Source organism: Aquarana catesbeiana, linkage group LG03 (assembly GCF_042186555.1).
Source record: "Aquarana catesbeiana isolate 2022-GZ linkage group LG03, ASM4218655v1, whole genome shotgun sequence".
Taxonomy (NCBI): Eukaryota; Metazoa; Chordata; class Amphibia; order Anura; family Ranidae; genus Aquarana; species Aquarana catesbeiana.
Window position 1 is genome coordinate 169005503 of NC_133326.1, and position 16589 is coordinate 169022091.

The window sequence follows — 16589 nt, forward strand, 5'->3', positions numbered from 1 at the left end:
TTAATATCAGACATTTATTAAATTTCCTCTCTGGTTATCACAGAGCCATATGGCCTGCTGAAGGTCATCTTGAAGCACCAGGCGAATCAGTTTACACAGCAGGGTGGTTCTAACAAGGGATCGCAAATGGGAATTCATCTCCTAAAGGATGTTCTCGCATAGGCCTCCTGATGTGATGTATCGGGGGTAGAGGAGCATAAGCTCAGCTCCTGGTGAGGTGAAAATTAAAATGACCTGATTTCCTGACTCGCAGCAACTTCAAAAGAAAAGATGTGGGCTGGAGTGTTAACCTGGGTCAAGGCAGGTGTTCATAGAGTAATGTGGCCCCCTTGTGGAAGACAGTAACATACATCCTGGAGAATGTTCTTGGTTATGACATACTTCCTGGAGGATGTTCGGGGTAATAACATACTTCCTGGTTATTAGGAAGAACAGCTCCTTTTAGTTTCTCATTGAACAGAGGACTACACGAATGGGCAGAGGGTGTTTGGGGCTGTGTGTGTGAGTGCTTTAAATTGTGAGGGCAAATGATGAAAGCCCCCTCTCCCTCCTGGAGCCCAGCCAACATACAGAACCTTGAGGAAGGACTTGGGTAACGTATAATCCCTGTTCTTTTGTTTTATATGCTCTATATTACTATCCTTAGATTTTATATGTGTGCTACTCTCTTTGTAATTAAACAAGACCTTTGCTTCTGTGAGCATTCGGTTTATCTTTATAGCAAATGTTATTGGTATTATATTGTAAAGGATGTTTGTAAGTTCTGTATTTAATTGTGTACTATTTTGTATGTATTGCACACTGCACTCACTGTGCACACGGCACTAATAATGTTTTCATTACATGTTTGCATTCTTTCGAGTCCTGATTAGAATTAGCCTGCCTATGTTATGCCCCTTGTTACCATAAAAGTACAATTGTAATATTAATGTGATACCTATGTAATCATGTGTAAAACAACCTTCAATTGCTTCATAATAAAGCAGAACAGTTATTTGGAAAGATGCCGAGAGTATCTTTTTGTGTCTGTTCCCTACTGCAGTAGTTATTATTAATTTGGAATCACTAATCAATATGAGTATAGGAGTTGCCTATCTATACAGCTCTATGTCAGTTGGCGAGCCAGGCAGGAGGAGGATTTACAGGTGACCCTGAGAATACGGAACGAGGAGCTTGAGACGACCTGGGAATTTCTGATAATCAGCCGGCTGAGGTAAGCCTTTTGCTTACATTTGAGTTATCAGACTTCCTTGATCGGTAAGACATTTTTGGGACAAAGGATATCTATTTTACTCCCCCTAATCAAACTGTATTGATTGATGGTTATATGTTATGTTGTCACTGTCTACTGTCCATCGGAGTGTTATAGATAAGAAAAGGAAGAATAGTGCTGTTCACAGGTATATGTAGTATACATCTGCTAGATAAAGTAGTTTAGAGGCAAGAGGGTATAGGCACAAGTAGAGAAGAGAGAAGACTGACCAGTCTTTATAGGCAGTAAATTACGTAAGGGAATGAAGGGTAAGAGACCCTCAAAATAGCCCAGCGCAAGAGGAGCAGTATAAAATATATGAACAGAAGGTGCACTTCCACCTATACTATAGTTCTACATCTTGTGTGTGTGTGTGTGTCATGTTAGCTGTCTGAAGACATATACCCCTCCCTTATCCATTTCTCGTGAAAGAATGTGCAGTGATAGAGCAATGATAAGATGGCAAGGTCGAGTATATCATAAAAAAAATGTGCTAACTGCTGTGCGAGTTAATTAATCTAATGACAAACAATGTGATCACAATTATTTTGAATCTGTTTTCCAAACATGGTAAAATGAAGGTTACATTTTAAACATGTATTATATCCTTTGATAGTGGAAACAGTGCATTTAAAAAAAAAAAAGGGAAATTAAGTAAAATGTCCTCCTTTAACCAGTTGCCGACCGCCTCACGACGATATATGTCGGCAGAATGGCACGGGCAGGCAGAATCTTGATCTGCCTTCCCCGGGACCCCCCCCCAGTGCCCGAGGCGGTCGGCTTCTGTCTGGGAGCGATCAGACGTGAGGGGGAGGCCATCCATTCATGCCCCCCCTCGCGATTGCTCCCAGCCAATGTTAGTGTGGTAGGGCAGTTAGTGTTAGCCCCCTTTAGGTCTAGGGTACCCCCCTAAACCCTTGATCACCCCCCGTCGCCAGTGTCACTAAGCGATCATTTTTCTGATCGCTGTATTAGCGTCACTGGTGATGCTAGTTAGGGAGGTAAATATATAGGTTCGCCGTCAGCGTTTTATAGCGTCAGGGACCCCCATATACTACCTAATAAAAGGTTTTAACCCCTTGAATGCCCCCTAGTTAACCCTTTCACCAGTGATCACCGTATAACTGTTACGGTTGACGCTGGTTAGTTCGTTTATTTTTTTTATAGTTTCAGGGCACTCGCTGTTTATTACCGAATAAAGGTTTAGCCCCATGATCGCCCGGCGGTGATATAACTTAGGTTTTAGGGTCAGATAGGGTCTGCGTCGCCCCAGGTAGCGTCAGGTTAGCCCCAGTACCGCTAACACCCACGCACGCAGTATACACCTCCCTTAGTGGTATAGTATCTGAATGGATCAATATCTGATCCGATCAGATCTATACTAGCGTCCCCAGCAGTTTAGGGTTCCCAAAAACGCAGTGTTAGCGGGATCAGCCCAGATACCTGCTAGCACCTGCGTTTTGCCCCTCCGCCCAGCCCAGCCCACCCAAGCGCAGTATCGATCGATCACTGTCACTTACAAAACACTAAACGCATAACTGCAGCGTTCGCAGAGTCAGGCCTGATCCCTGCGATCGCTAACAGTTTTTTTGGTAGCATTTTGGTGAACTGGCAAGCACCAGCCCCAGGCAGCGTCAGGTTAGTGCCAGTAGCGCTAACACCCACGCACGCACCGTACACCTCCCTTAGTGGTATAGTATCTGAACGGATCAATATCTGATCCGATCAGATCTATACTAGCGTCCCCAGCAGTTTAGGGTTCCCAAAAACGCAGTGTTAGCGGGATCAGCCCAGATACCTGCTAGCAACTGCGTTTTGCCCCTCCGCCCGGCCCAGCCCAGCCCACCCAAGTGCAGTATCGATCGATCACTGTCACTTACAAAACACTAAACGCATAACTGCAGCGTTCGCAGAGTCAGGCCTGATCCCTGCGATCGCTAACAGTTTTTTGGGTAGCGTTTTGGTGAACTGGCAAGCACCAGCGGCCTAGTACATCCCGGTCGTAGTCAAACCAGCACTGCAGTAACACTTGGTGACGTGGCAAGTCCCATAAGTGCAGTTCAAGCTGGTGAGGTGGCAAGCACAAGTAGTGTCCCGCTGCCACCAAGAAGAAGACAAACACAGGCCCGTCGTGCTCATAATGCCCTTCCTGCTGCATTCGCCAATCCTAATTGGGAACCCACCACTTCTGCAGCACCCGTACTTCCCCCATTCACATCCCCAACCAAATGCCGTCGGCTGCATGAGAGGCATTTTTATGTCCTCCCGAGTACCCCTACCCAGCGAACCCCCCCAAAAAGATGTTGTGTCTGCAGCAAGCGCGGATATAGACGTGACACCGGCTATTATTGTCCCTCCTGTCCTCACAGTCCTGGTCTTTGCATTGGTGAATGTTTTGAACGCTATCATGCACTAGTTGGGTATTAGCATAGGGTACAGCACTGCACAGACTAGGCGCACTTTCACAGGGTCTCCCAAGATGCCATCGCATTTTAAGAGACCCGAACCTGGAACTGGTTACAGGTGATATATGACGAAGCATGGGGGCAGCAGAGGGTAGAGGAGCGATTTGCTCCTACCTTTTGTGGGAGGATGCCCCCATGCTTCGGCATATATAAATGGTGCATGTATGCCCATTATTATAAGTGGGTGGATGAAGGGAGGTATTCTAATGGTGGGCATACCCACCGATCAATCTCTTTTTTTCATTCATCCCACAGGCTGCATGAAAAAATAAGATTACAATATATGCCCAACAAAGACCAGCAACGTACTGGTATGTTGCTGGACTTTGAGTAGTTATACCAGAATGATGCCTGCAGGTTTAGGTATCATTCTTTTCAGCCAGCGGTCGGCTTTCATGTAAAAGCAATCCTAGCAGCTAATTAGCCTCTAGACTGCTTTTACAAGCAGTGGGAGGGAATGCCCCCCCCCCCACCATCTTCCATGTTTTTCTCTGGCTCTCATGTCCCAACAGGGAACCTGAGAATGCAGCCGGTGATTCAGCCAGCTGACCATAGAGCTGTTCAGAGACCAGAGTGGCTCCAAACATCTCTATGGCCTAAGAAACCGGAAGCTACGAGCATTTCATGACTTAGATTTCGCCGGATGTAAACAGCGCCATTGGGAAATTGGGAAGGCATTTTATCACACCGATCTTGGTGTGGTCAGATGCTTTGAGGGCAGAGGAGAGATCTAGGGTCTAATAGACCCCAATTTTTTCAAAAAAGAGTACCTGTCACTACCTGTTGCTATCATAGGGGATATTTACATTCCCTGAGATAACAATAAGAATGATAAAAAAAAAATGAAAGGAACAGTTTAAAAATAGGATAAAAAAGCAAAAAAAAAAAAGCACCCCTGTCCCCCCCTGCTCTCGCGCAAAGGCGAATGCAAGCATCAGTCTGGCGTCAAATGTAAACAGCAACTGCACTATGCATGTGAGGTATCACCACGAAGGTCAGATCGAGGGCAGTAATTTTAGCACCTCCTCTGTAAATCTAAAGTGGTAACCTGTAAAGGCTTTTAAAGATGTATTAAGTTTGTCGCCACTGCACGTTTGTGCGCAATTTTAAAGCATGTCATGTTTGGTATCCATGTACTTGGCTTAAGATCATCTTTTTTATTTCATCAAACATTTGGGCAATATAGTGTGTTCTAGTGTATTAAAATTGAAAAAAGTGTGTTTTTTCCCAAAAAAATGCGTTTGAAAAATTGCTGTGCAAATACTGTATGAAAAAAAAAAATGAAACACCCACCGTTTTAATCTGTAGGGCATTTGCTTTAAAAAAAAAAATAATGTTGGGGGGTTCAAAGTAATTTTCTTGCAAAAAAAAATAATTTTTTCATATAAACAAAAAGTGTCAGAAAGGGCTTTGTCTTCAAGTGGATAGAAGAGTGGGTGATGTGTGGCATAAGCTTCTAAATGTTGTGCATAAAATGCCAAGACAGCTCAAAACCCCCCCCCCCCCCCCAAATGACCCCATTTTGGAAAGCAGACACCCCAAGCTATTTGCTGAGAGGCATGTTGAGTCCATGGAATATTTTATATTCTGACACAAGTTGCGGGAAAAAGACAATTTTTTTTTTTTTTTTGCACTAGGTTGTCACTAAATGATATATTGCTCAAACATGCCATGGGAATATGTGAAATTACACCCCAAAATACATTCTGTTGCTTCTCCTGAGTACGGGGGTACCACATGTGTGAGACTTTTTGGGAGCCTAGCCGCGTACGGGACCCCGAAAACCAAGCACTGCCTTCAGGCTTTCTAAGGGCGTAAATTTTTGATTTCACTCTTCACTGCCTATCACAGTTTCGGAGGCCATGGAATGCCCAGGTGGCACAAAACCCCCCCAAATGACCCTATTTTGGAAAGTAGACACCCCAAGCTATTTGCTGAGAGGTATAGTGAGTATTTTGCAGACCTCACTTTTTGTCACAAAGTTTTGAAAATTGAAAAAAGAAAAAAACATTTTTTTTTCTTGTCTTTCTTCATTTTCAAAAACAAATGAGAGCTGCAAAATACTCACCATGCCTCTCAGCAAATAGCTTGGGGTGTCTACTTTCCAAAATGGGGTAATTTGGGGGGGGGGGGGGCGGGGGTTGTGCCACCTGGGCATTCCATGGCCTCCGAAACTGTGATAGGCAGTGAAGAGTGAAATCAAAAATGTACGCCCTTAGAAATCCTGAAGGCGGTGATTGGTTTTCAGAGCCCCGTACGCGGCTAGGCTCCCAAAAAGTCCCACACATGTGGTATCCCCATACTCAGGAGATGCAGCTAAATGTATTTTGGGGTGCAATTCCACATATGCCCATGGCCTGTGTGGGCAATATATCATTTAGTGACAACTTTGTGCAAAAAAAAAAAATTGTCAATTTCCCGCAACTTGTGTCAAAATATAAAATATTCCATGGACTCAACATGCCTCTCAGCAAATAGCTTGGGGTGTCTACTTTCCAAAATGGGGTAATTTGGGGGGGGTTTGTGCCATCTGGGCATTTTATGGCCTTCAAAACTGTGATAGGTAGTGAGGAGTGAAATCAAAAATTTACGCCCTTAGAAATCCAGAAGGCGGTGATTGGTTTTCGGGGCCCCGTACGCGGCTAGGCTCCCAAAAAGTCCCACACATGTGGTATCCCTGTACTCAGAAGCAGCTGAAAGTATTTTGGGGTGCAATTCCACATATGCCCATGGCCTGTGTGAGCAATATATCATTTAGTGACAACTGTTTGTAAATGTTTTTTTTTTTTTTTGTCATTATTCAATCACTTGGGACAAAAAAATTAATATTCAATGGGCTCAACATGCCTCTCTGCAATTTCCTTGGGGTGTCTACTTTCCAAAAATGGGGTCATTTGGGGGGGGTTGGACTGCCCTGCCATTTTAGCACCTCAAGTAATGACATAGGCAGTCATAAATTAAAGGCTGTGTAAATTCCATAAAATGTACCCTAGTTTGTAGGCGCTATAACTTTTGCGCAAACCAATAAATATGGGTTTGTACTGCCCTGCCATTTTAGCACCTCAAGTAATGACATAGGCAGTCATAAATTAAAGGTTGTGTAAATTCCAGAAAATGTACCCTAGTTTGTAGATGCTATAACTTTTGCGCAAACCAATAAATATACACTTATTGACATTTTTTTTTACCAAAGACATGTGGCCGAATACATTTTGGCCTAAATGTATGACTAAAATTGAGTTTATTGGATTTTTCTTATAACAAAAAGTAGAAAATATCATTTTTTTCAAAATTTTCGGTCTTTTTCTGTTTATAGCGCAAAAAATAAAAAACGGCAGAGGTGATCAAATACCATCAAAAGAAAGCTCTATTTGTGGGAAGAAAAGGACGCAAATTTCGTTTGGGTACAGCATTGCATGACCGCACAATTAGCAGTTAAAGCGACGCAGTGCCAAATTGTAAAAAGGTGCTCTGGTCAGGAAGGGGGTAAATCCTTCCGGGGCTGAAGTGGTTAAGGAAATATATCTGTGGATATTTATTAGAATTAGGGTGTGACATTGAGATTATCACTTGAGTATTTCTGATATGAGTTTAACAATTTTGTAAATAATATAGATATATTGTAACTGGTTTAGACAACCTTTAGTGGGAAATGAAATCCAAGTTATTGGGGAAATTTGTAATATGGGATTAGTTTACATTAGCATAACAATTTTGTAATTTTACATTTATACAATAAACCAATATTGAGAGTAAAAAAGATTAACTACTTAAGGACCGGAAGGATTTGCCCCCTTAATGACCAGGCCATTTTTTGCGATACGGTACTGTTGCTTTAACTGACAATTGCGCGGTCATGCGAAGTTGTATCCAAACAAAATGTATGTCCTTTTTTTCTCCACAAATAGAGATTTCTTTTGGTGGTATTTGATCACCTCTGAGGTTTTTATTTTTTGCGCTATAAACAAAAAAAGCGATTTGCATTGAGGCCAATATGTATTCTACATATTTTTGTTAAATAAAAAAAAAACGCAATAAGCGCATATTGATTGGTTTGCACAAAAGTTATAGTGCCTGCAAAATAGGGGATAGATTTATGGCATTTTTATTATTTATTTTTTTTACTAGTAATGTCGGCGATCTGCGATTTTTAACGGGACTGCGACATTGCTGCAGACAGTTTTTTGGGACCATTGACATTTATACAGCAATCAGAGCGAAAACTAGCCACTGATTACTGTATAAAATGTCACTGGCAGGAAAGGGATTAACACTAGGGGGTGATAAAGGGGTTACATGTTCTCTAGGGAGGTGTTTTTAAACTGTGGGGGGAGTGTACTGACTGAAGGAGGAGAGAAATCTCTGTCCCTAATCCCTAGGAACAGCAGATCTCTCTCTACTCCCCTGACAAAACGGGGATCTGTCTTTTTACATTGACAGATCCCCATTCTAGCTCTCTAAGGAGCGATCGCGGGTCGCCGGCGAATATGGCAGCCGCCGGCCACGTGCATCAGCTCTGGTGTCGTGCTGCGGGTGCACCCCGTATCACTCTTAAGGCTGCATTCACACCTGAGCGTTTCAAAAGTCGTGCGATTTTGCCGCAATTTTGTACAGGTTACCAATGTAAAAACGAGAAAAATGCCTATAATCTGCCCCAAAGAAGCTCATGTTCTTTTTTTTAATTAAAGGCGTTTTTCAGGCGTTTTGCTTCTGGTGACAAAACGCTCAGATGTGAACAGGTGCCATTGAAATAAATGGGATTTTGCTTGTTGGGCGTTTTTTTGGGTGTTTTATGAGCTAAAAACGCTGCAGTCTAAAGCGGCCAATGTACACCTACAGCAATTTACGCAGCCACGCCAACCTACTGCAGTATGAGAGATGAGGTTGTTAATTGGAATACAGCTAACATAAATATTTAACTAAGCCATGATGGATGGGATACATAAGAAGTTTATCTACAAAAATGAAATCTAAAGGTCTGATAATAACTTGATGTGCGGTCCATAATGTGAGAGTAATAATAAATAACATTTAAATATAACAGACCCATCACATCAAGTTCACACACCCTGTTAGGATAGATGCCACCTGCAGGCCAGCTGTTGTATATTTTCTGATCTGGCTGAGAGCTTTCTGTTCTGTCATATACAGATTGTTGGTCCTTTTGTTTTTATTTTTGAAAGCCAAAGCAGAATGTGTGGATTGTGAAATGATGTGCCCGTTTTCCTTGTAAGTGCAGTGGTATAAGCAGAAGAATACTTTAGATTTAGGAACATCTCTGCATGACCGCAGGGTATTGTTATCATTTATTATGTTATGACATCAGGAAAATAATGACAGATGGAAAGAACTTGTGTTATCTAGCTAAAACTAACAACAGCACAAGCAACGAGAAATTATAATATTGTCATGAAGAGGTTGTTTTTTTGAAAAATAAAACTGGATTTCTTACAGAAACAGCATGCCCTTATAATATATTTATGCAAGCTGTAGCTTTATGCAAAGGTGCTATTAGACAAAGTTACAGACATTATTTTGGTCAAATATTTAATTTTTAATGGTCCAACATTCTGTGCAGAAAATATTGCAAACAGCTAAGTAAACGTTTGTCTAATGAATGGTTCAAAACATGAATTTGTATAGTTGTTTATGTACAAATATAACAGTGAAAAATGCATACATTGTAATCCAGCCACCTTATTGCCTCTATTAAAGGAGACTGGAGACAAAGAAAAAACACGTGTTAAACTAATGATGTAGGAATCAGCTGCTGTGAGCCCAGTGTAGAACATACTTCCTGAAAACCCAGATGTTTGTTTTTTTGTAGGTTTGATCCTTGTTTTATACTAAGGATGGCAATACCTATACTGAGTATGCAGTTTATCTACCAGACGGATACTCTGTATTCAGTCATTGGATCTTTGTTCCCCAGCTCAAGAAGCAGAGCTCCATGCTTTAGCAAGTCTGTGAGCTATAAAAAGAATATATATTTATATAGATAGTAGAGATTTAGAGAGCTTTTGGTTCCATTTGAAGGGCCAGAAGTTTGTTTTTACTTCAGCAGGTATACCAATTAAGCATGCAAAGTTAACTGATTGGCTGTTTTCAGCCTTCCAGCTTATTGCTGAGGTAGCCATACTAACATTAAAACTCACACATGGAAGCAGACCAGGCGACCAAGGATGCTGCTGCATTACAGCCCCGGACTCTTGCTGGGTCTGTGCAACTCACAGATTCCACCCTAGTTCTGGCCCAGTATAGCTGGGATTAATAATTCAACTTTAACCACTTCCGGACCACCGCATGCCGATATATGTCCTTAGTTTGAAGGAGGATATCATTGTTATGGCAGCAGCTACCTGCCATAACCCCGGTATCCTCTTGCTCAGCCAGCGGTCCGCTTCAAGATAAAAGTGGTCTCTGCGGTGGATTTATACATTGCAGGGCGGAAGTGACGTCAAAACATCACTTCCGCCCATAGCTCTTAAAATTAAAATTTTTTTAAATTACATTTTTTTTATTGCATTTTAGTGTAAATATGAGATCTCAGGTCTTTTTGACCCCATATCTCATATTTAAGAGGTCCTGTCATGCTTTTTTTTCTATTACAAGGAATTTTTACATTCTTGTAATAGGAATAAAAGTGACGCAATTTGAAAAAAAAACCAGTAAAAATAAAAGGTAAAATAAATAAGAAAAAAAAATGCTTTAAACACGCCCCGCCCCACCAAGGTCGCGTGCAGAAGCGAATGCATACGTGAGTAGCGCCCGCATATGAAAACGGTGTTCAAACCACACATGTGAGGTATTGCTGCGATTGGTAGCGTGAGAGCAATAATTCTAGCCCTAGACCTCCTCTGTAACTCAAAACATGCAACCTGTAGAATTTTTTTAAAAGTTACCTATGGAGATTTTTAAGGGTAAAAGTTTGTTGCCATTCCACAAGCGGGCGCAAAATAGAAGCGTGACATGTTGGGTATCAATTTACTCGGCGTAACATTATCTTTCACAATATTAAAAAAATTGGGCTAACTTTACTGTTGTCTTATTTTTTAATTAAAAATGTGTATTTTTTCAAAAAAAGTGCTCTTGTAAGACCGCTGCGCAAATATGGTGTGACAGAAAGTATTGCAATGACTGCCATTTTATTCTCTAGGGTGTTAGGAAAAAAAAATGTATAATGTTTGGGGGTTCTAAGTAATTTTCTAGCAAAAAAAAATTGTTACTTACCGATAACTGTTTTTCTAGGATATCTTCCAGGACGGCATAACCTGAGAGATGACTGGTCCACCTGACAGGAAACACAATCAACATACAAGGTTAAAAGGCCCCTCCCTTCCCCCTGCACCTCAGTTCTCCCAAAGTAATAGGTTATCCGGGTGACAGAGAGAAACTCTTCCCATAGTACTTATATTAAAACATGGGTGGGAAGTAGGCCTGCCGTCCTGGAAGATATCCTAGAAAAACAGTTATCGGTAAGTAACTGTCAATTTTCTCTAGTCATCTTCCAGGACGGCATAACCTGAGAGGATGGACAAGGAGTTCAAGGCCTACCTCAGGGCGGGACCACCGCTTGTAGCACCTTTCTTCCAAATGTCAGATCCTGGGGCGACAGCAGTTCCACTCTATAGTGTTTCAAAAAGGTATCCTGCTTCGCCCAAGTGGCTGTGCGACAGACCTGTTCTATCGAGGCCCCAGCTCTCTCTGCCCAAGAGGCCGCCAAGGATCTTGTTGAGTGGGCCTTAAGGTTCCCTGGTACTGGGGAACCGGTCTGCTCATAGGCCAATGTTATTGTCTGCCTAATCCACCTAGCCACATTAGATTTAGACGCCTGCCCTCCCTTTCTAGGGCCGCTAAACAAAACTAAAAGATGATTCGACTTTCTGTAGTCCTTTACTCTATCTAGATATGTCAATAAACATTTCCTGACATCTAATAAATTAAACTTCCTCTCCTTCTCAGTTTTTAGATTATCACAGAAGGAGGGTAAAGTGATCTCCTGAGATCTATTAAACTTAGATGCGACCTTGGGAAGATATAGTGGGTCCTGTCTAAGAACCACTCTATCCTCCAGAATCAACAGAAAAGGCTCCTTAACTGACAGGGCCTGTAGGTCGCTCACCCTTCTGGCCGTGGTTATGGCCAACAGAAACACTATCTTAAGAGTTAAAAACTTAACTGAAATCTCTTGCGCTGGTTCGAAGGGCGCTTTCGTCAGCGCCTCCAAAACCAGAGATAAATTCCATGGAGGAAATACATTCACCCTGACAGGGGTTACCCTCTCCCTTGCCAGAAGAAATCTCTTAATCAGAGGTTCTAGTGCGAGCCTCTGATCCAAAAATACAGATAATGCTGCTATCTGTGCTCTCAAGGTGTTCGGGGAAATCCCCTGATCCACCCCTGCTTGCAAAAATTCCAGTACCACTGGTACTGAAGGGTAAGACACCTCCTTATCACGGCACCACTGTGAGAAGCAATTCCACACCTTGGAGTAGATCCTCCTGGTGACCAGTTTCCTGCTGCCCAAGAGGGTCTCAATTACCCTATCAGAGCAACCCTTGCCCCTAAGGATCTCCTCCTCAAGAACCATGCCGTCAGTTTGAGGAAACCCGGGTCGGGGTGGAGGACTGGCCCCTGTAGGAGAAGATCTCGTCTGATTGGAAGACGGAGCGGAGGAGAAATTGACCACTTTTTCAGAGTGGCAAACCAGGTCCTTTTTGGCCACCATGAGGCTATAAGGATCAGTCCGCAATCTGAGCGGGCCAATTTTTGTAAGACCCGTGGCATTAAGACTAGTGGGGGAAAGGCATATGCTAGACGGAAGTCCCAGTCCTGAGACAGAGCGTCCACTCCCTGAGATCCCCCTTCTCTGTTGAGAGAGAAAAAACGATCCACTTTTTTGTTCCCTCTGTGGGCAAAAAGATCTATATCCGGAGTCCCGAACTTCTGACTTATCTGGAGAAAGACCTCCTGATTTAACTCCCATTCCCCTTGGAGGATGGGTTGCCGGCTTAAGAAGTCTGCCACCACATTGGCGGTTCCTCTTATGTGAACCGCCGATATGGACTGAAGATTCTCTTCGGCCCAGTTTAAGATGTTCAGGACTAGACTCAGTAGTTTCCTGGATCTGGTGCCCCCTGACGATTCAGGTAAGAGACCGTTGTCACATTGTCTGACAGGACTTGGATCTCTAGGCCCTGAATTCTGTCTCCAAAGGATATTAACGCCTGGCCCACCGCCAGGAGTTCCCTGTGGTTGGAGGATGCCCCTGCCTGAGAAGGCGTCCAGGCCCCCTGTGCCTGGATGTCCCATAGGTGAGCGCCCCAACCCCAAGTGCTTGCATCGGTAGTGATTCTTGTGGGATTCCACTGGTCCCAGGGCAGACCCACCCTGAGCTTGTCCTGATCCAGCCACCAATCTAGGGAGGTCCTTACTCTTGTTGGAATAGACACCCTTGCATCCAATGACTCTCTCCTTTTGTCCCAGGAGGACAAAAGGAAGAACTGCAGCTTCCTGGAGTGGAGCTGAGCCCAAGGAACCGCTGGAATACACGAGGTCATTAGACCTAGAACCCTCATGATATGCCTGCGAGAGCACTCCCTGGCTTCTTTTAAAGAGGATACTGCTGTAACCACCTTTAACCGTTTTTCCTCTGGAAGAAACAGTTTCTGAGCCTCTGTATCCACCAGATATCCCAGGAACACTTATTTGGGACGGTGCCAGAGAAGATTTCTCTCTGTTTACTATCCAGCCCAAAGGACTCCAGAGTGAAAATCACTCTGCCTACGTCTACTCCCACCTGCTCAAGGGATTGCCCGTATACCAAAAGGTCTTCTAGGTAGGGTATAAGGGACACCCCCTGTAGGTGTAGGTAAGCTACAACCTCCGCCAGGACCTTTGTGAAGATCCTTGGGCTTGCAGCTAATCCAAAGGGAAGAGCGCGGAATTGCCAATGTTGAATCCCTTCGCTCGTAAGGACTGCGAATCTCAGCAGGGACTGGTGTTCCCTGGTGATCGAGATATGAAGGTAAGCATCTCTTAGATCTATGGTGGCTAAGAACGCACCCCTTAATAGATGCCTGCGCACCCTGTATATACTCTCCATCCGGAAGCTCTTTTGTCGCAAAAACCTGTTCAACTTCCTGAGATTTAATATCAGGCAAAATTTCCCTGACGGTTTTTGAATGACAAATACATGGGAGTAAAACCCTTGGTAAAGCTCTTCCGGTGGAACGGGGATGATCACCTCCTGGAATGCCAATCCCTGCAAGCTGTCCAACAGCCCTGCAGCTTTTGAAGTTTCCTTGGGGAGACGGGTCAGAAAAAAATTTTGAGGGGGAGGGGAGAGAAGTTCCAGATGATATCCCTCTGTTACAATCTGCAAGATATAGGGGCTTTCGGAGATCCTCTTCCACTGAGGGACAAAGCGGGATAATCTCCCCCCTACCCTGATGCTGGCGTCACTTAGACTGCTTGGTTGCGTCTTTAGGTCCAGAAAAGAGCAGACTACCTTTTCCCCACCTTCTATTCGCATCCTTTTTTCCTTTGAATTGACTCTGGTTAGAGGAGGGATGAAAAAACTTCCTGCCCCTTTCTCCTTTAGCTTTAACCGGGAACTTTTTTCCCTTTTCTGCTGACCTTGACAGCACCTGATCCAGGCCAGGTCCAAAGACTTGTGAACCTTCAAAGGGCAAACCACATAGCCTTGATCTAGACATATGGTCCTCTTCCCATGATTTGACCCAGACTGCCCTTCTTGCGGAGTTAAGGAGGGCCGCAGATTTGGCTGTGTTCCTGACAGACTCCACAGCCGCATCTGCCAAATATGCCACAGCCTTACCTATTATTTCAAACGAGTCTGTGATTTCTTTGGAATCACTGCCTTTAGAAACATGGTTGGAAAGTCTGCCTAACCATGCGTCCATGTTTCTTGCCACGCATGCTGACGCCAAAGCAGGAGCCATGGCAGCCACATTGGAATCCCATGCTCTGCGCAAAAGCGCCTCCACCCTTCTGTCCATTTGGTCTTTTAGGTTCCCTGAATCCTCAAAAGACAAGTCAGATTTTTTAGAAACCTGCGACAGAGCTGCGTCTACCTTAGGGGTTTTAAAGAATTTCTGCTCTTCTTCCTCCCCAAAAGGAAACCTTCTCTTCCAAGTTCTGAGTCTAAGAACCTTTCTTTCCGGGTCTTTCCACTCTCTCAAAATCACCTCCTTTAGGGCCTGATGAACTGGGAACACCCTGGACTGAGGCTTTCCCAAACCTCTGTACATCTTGTCCCGGGCCGACGCCTGAACCGGAGGTTCTGGGATATCCTCAGAGGCATAGATCGCTCTAAGTAACTGCCCCATGTCTTCCACGGGAAAGAGGTGGCTAATAGCTCTAGGACTGTCACTATCCTGGCTGTCAGCGTCTGTGTCTACACCTTCCTCTAATGAGTACTCCTCTGGGTCCTCAAACTCCTCAACTCCCGAAGTGACAGAGGAAGGGGGTCCTTGCGAGGTTTTATGACCCCTGTCTGAAAAACCTTCCTGAGAGGAAGTGCCTTCTCTAGAGGACAGGATTTCTCTATCCTCCGCTTTAGGTGCTATAGCAGTCTTAATAGACTGGAGGGTAGAAAGTATCTCCGACTGTACCGCAAGGAAGTCCCTCATAACCTGTGAGGTTTCCTTACTAGACAGTTTCTGTATGCACCTATAGCAAAAAGGTTTCACATGGTCCTGTGGGAGCTTATCATTACAGTTCCCACATCTTTTTGACCTGGGAGGAGGGGGATTTTTGCCCTTCATCTTGTGAGCCCCCTGAGCAGAGCCGCCAGGATCTAGGGAGACAAAAAAGACAAAGTCCAAACTTTAACCAGTTTCCTAAGACTTTGTGTGTGTGTCTCTCTCCCCCCCCCCATGGTGTAGGTAAGACCCCTCTTACTTCACCACATTCAAAACGGAAGAGGACTCACCACCACTGGCCTCTTCTTGGGCTAAGGTTGCAGCTGTTACCTCCTCTCCATCCATATCTGCTGCTTGGCAAGGTTTTCCGACCCCAAGAGAGGAGTATCGTGAGGCCTCCTGCTTTTCCCTGGAGCGCTGTCCATCTCCTATACACCGATGATCGGCACCATTTTGTTGGAGAGCTGCTGTCTGAGGGAGGATTTTGGCCTCTAGTGTCCGAATCCACCATTTTGGCATAGACCGGAAGTCGGAAGTTACAGCACCCGGAACTGGAAATTCCGCCATCTTACTCCACCTTGGGATGCCTGCTCCATACACAGGAGCTTCAGCATTCCCTATGAAGCCTAGGACCTCCACCAGCCCTACAAGGCACCAAGGTACCAACCTGGCTGGCGTCCTCTACCCCCTCTGCGGCCTAGACACCAGCCTGAGCTCCAGTTCCTTCATCACCTCCGTACCTGACTGGGTGGAAGGAAAAAGCATGAGGTATGTGCTCACAGGAGTTCCGGGCTACCCCTCTGTACCCGGGAGGCTCCTTGCCGGGGAAGACTCTCTCCCCGGGCCATTGGGGGGACCCACTGAGAAGGACAGGGCCATGGCTGGACCCGCCACCCTCCCCGGCTTTGGCGTCCAGCCCTCAGGGGGGGACCATCCGCTACCAGCTTCAGGTCTGAGAAAAAACAACAAACGTTTTGCTGCCGGGAAACACAATCAAGAACTGAGGTGCAGGGGGAAGGGAGGGGCCTTTTAACCTTGTATGTTGATTGTGTTTCCTGTCAGGTGGACCAGTCATCTCTCAGGTTATCCCGTCCTGGAAGATGACTAGAGAAAAAAGTTTTTTTTTTTTTTTTTTTTTCAAAAAGATTTTATTTGATTTTCAGAGAATACAATAATAAAGCAGTCTTGTGTACATTCTTGTTTTGT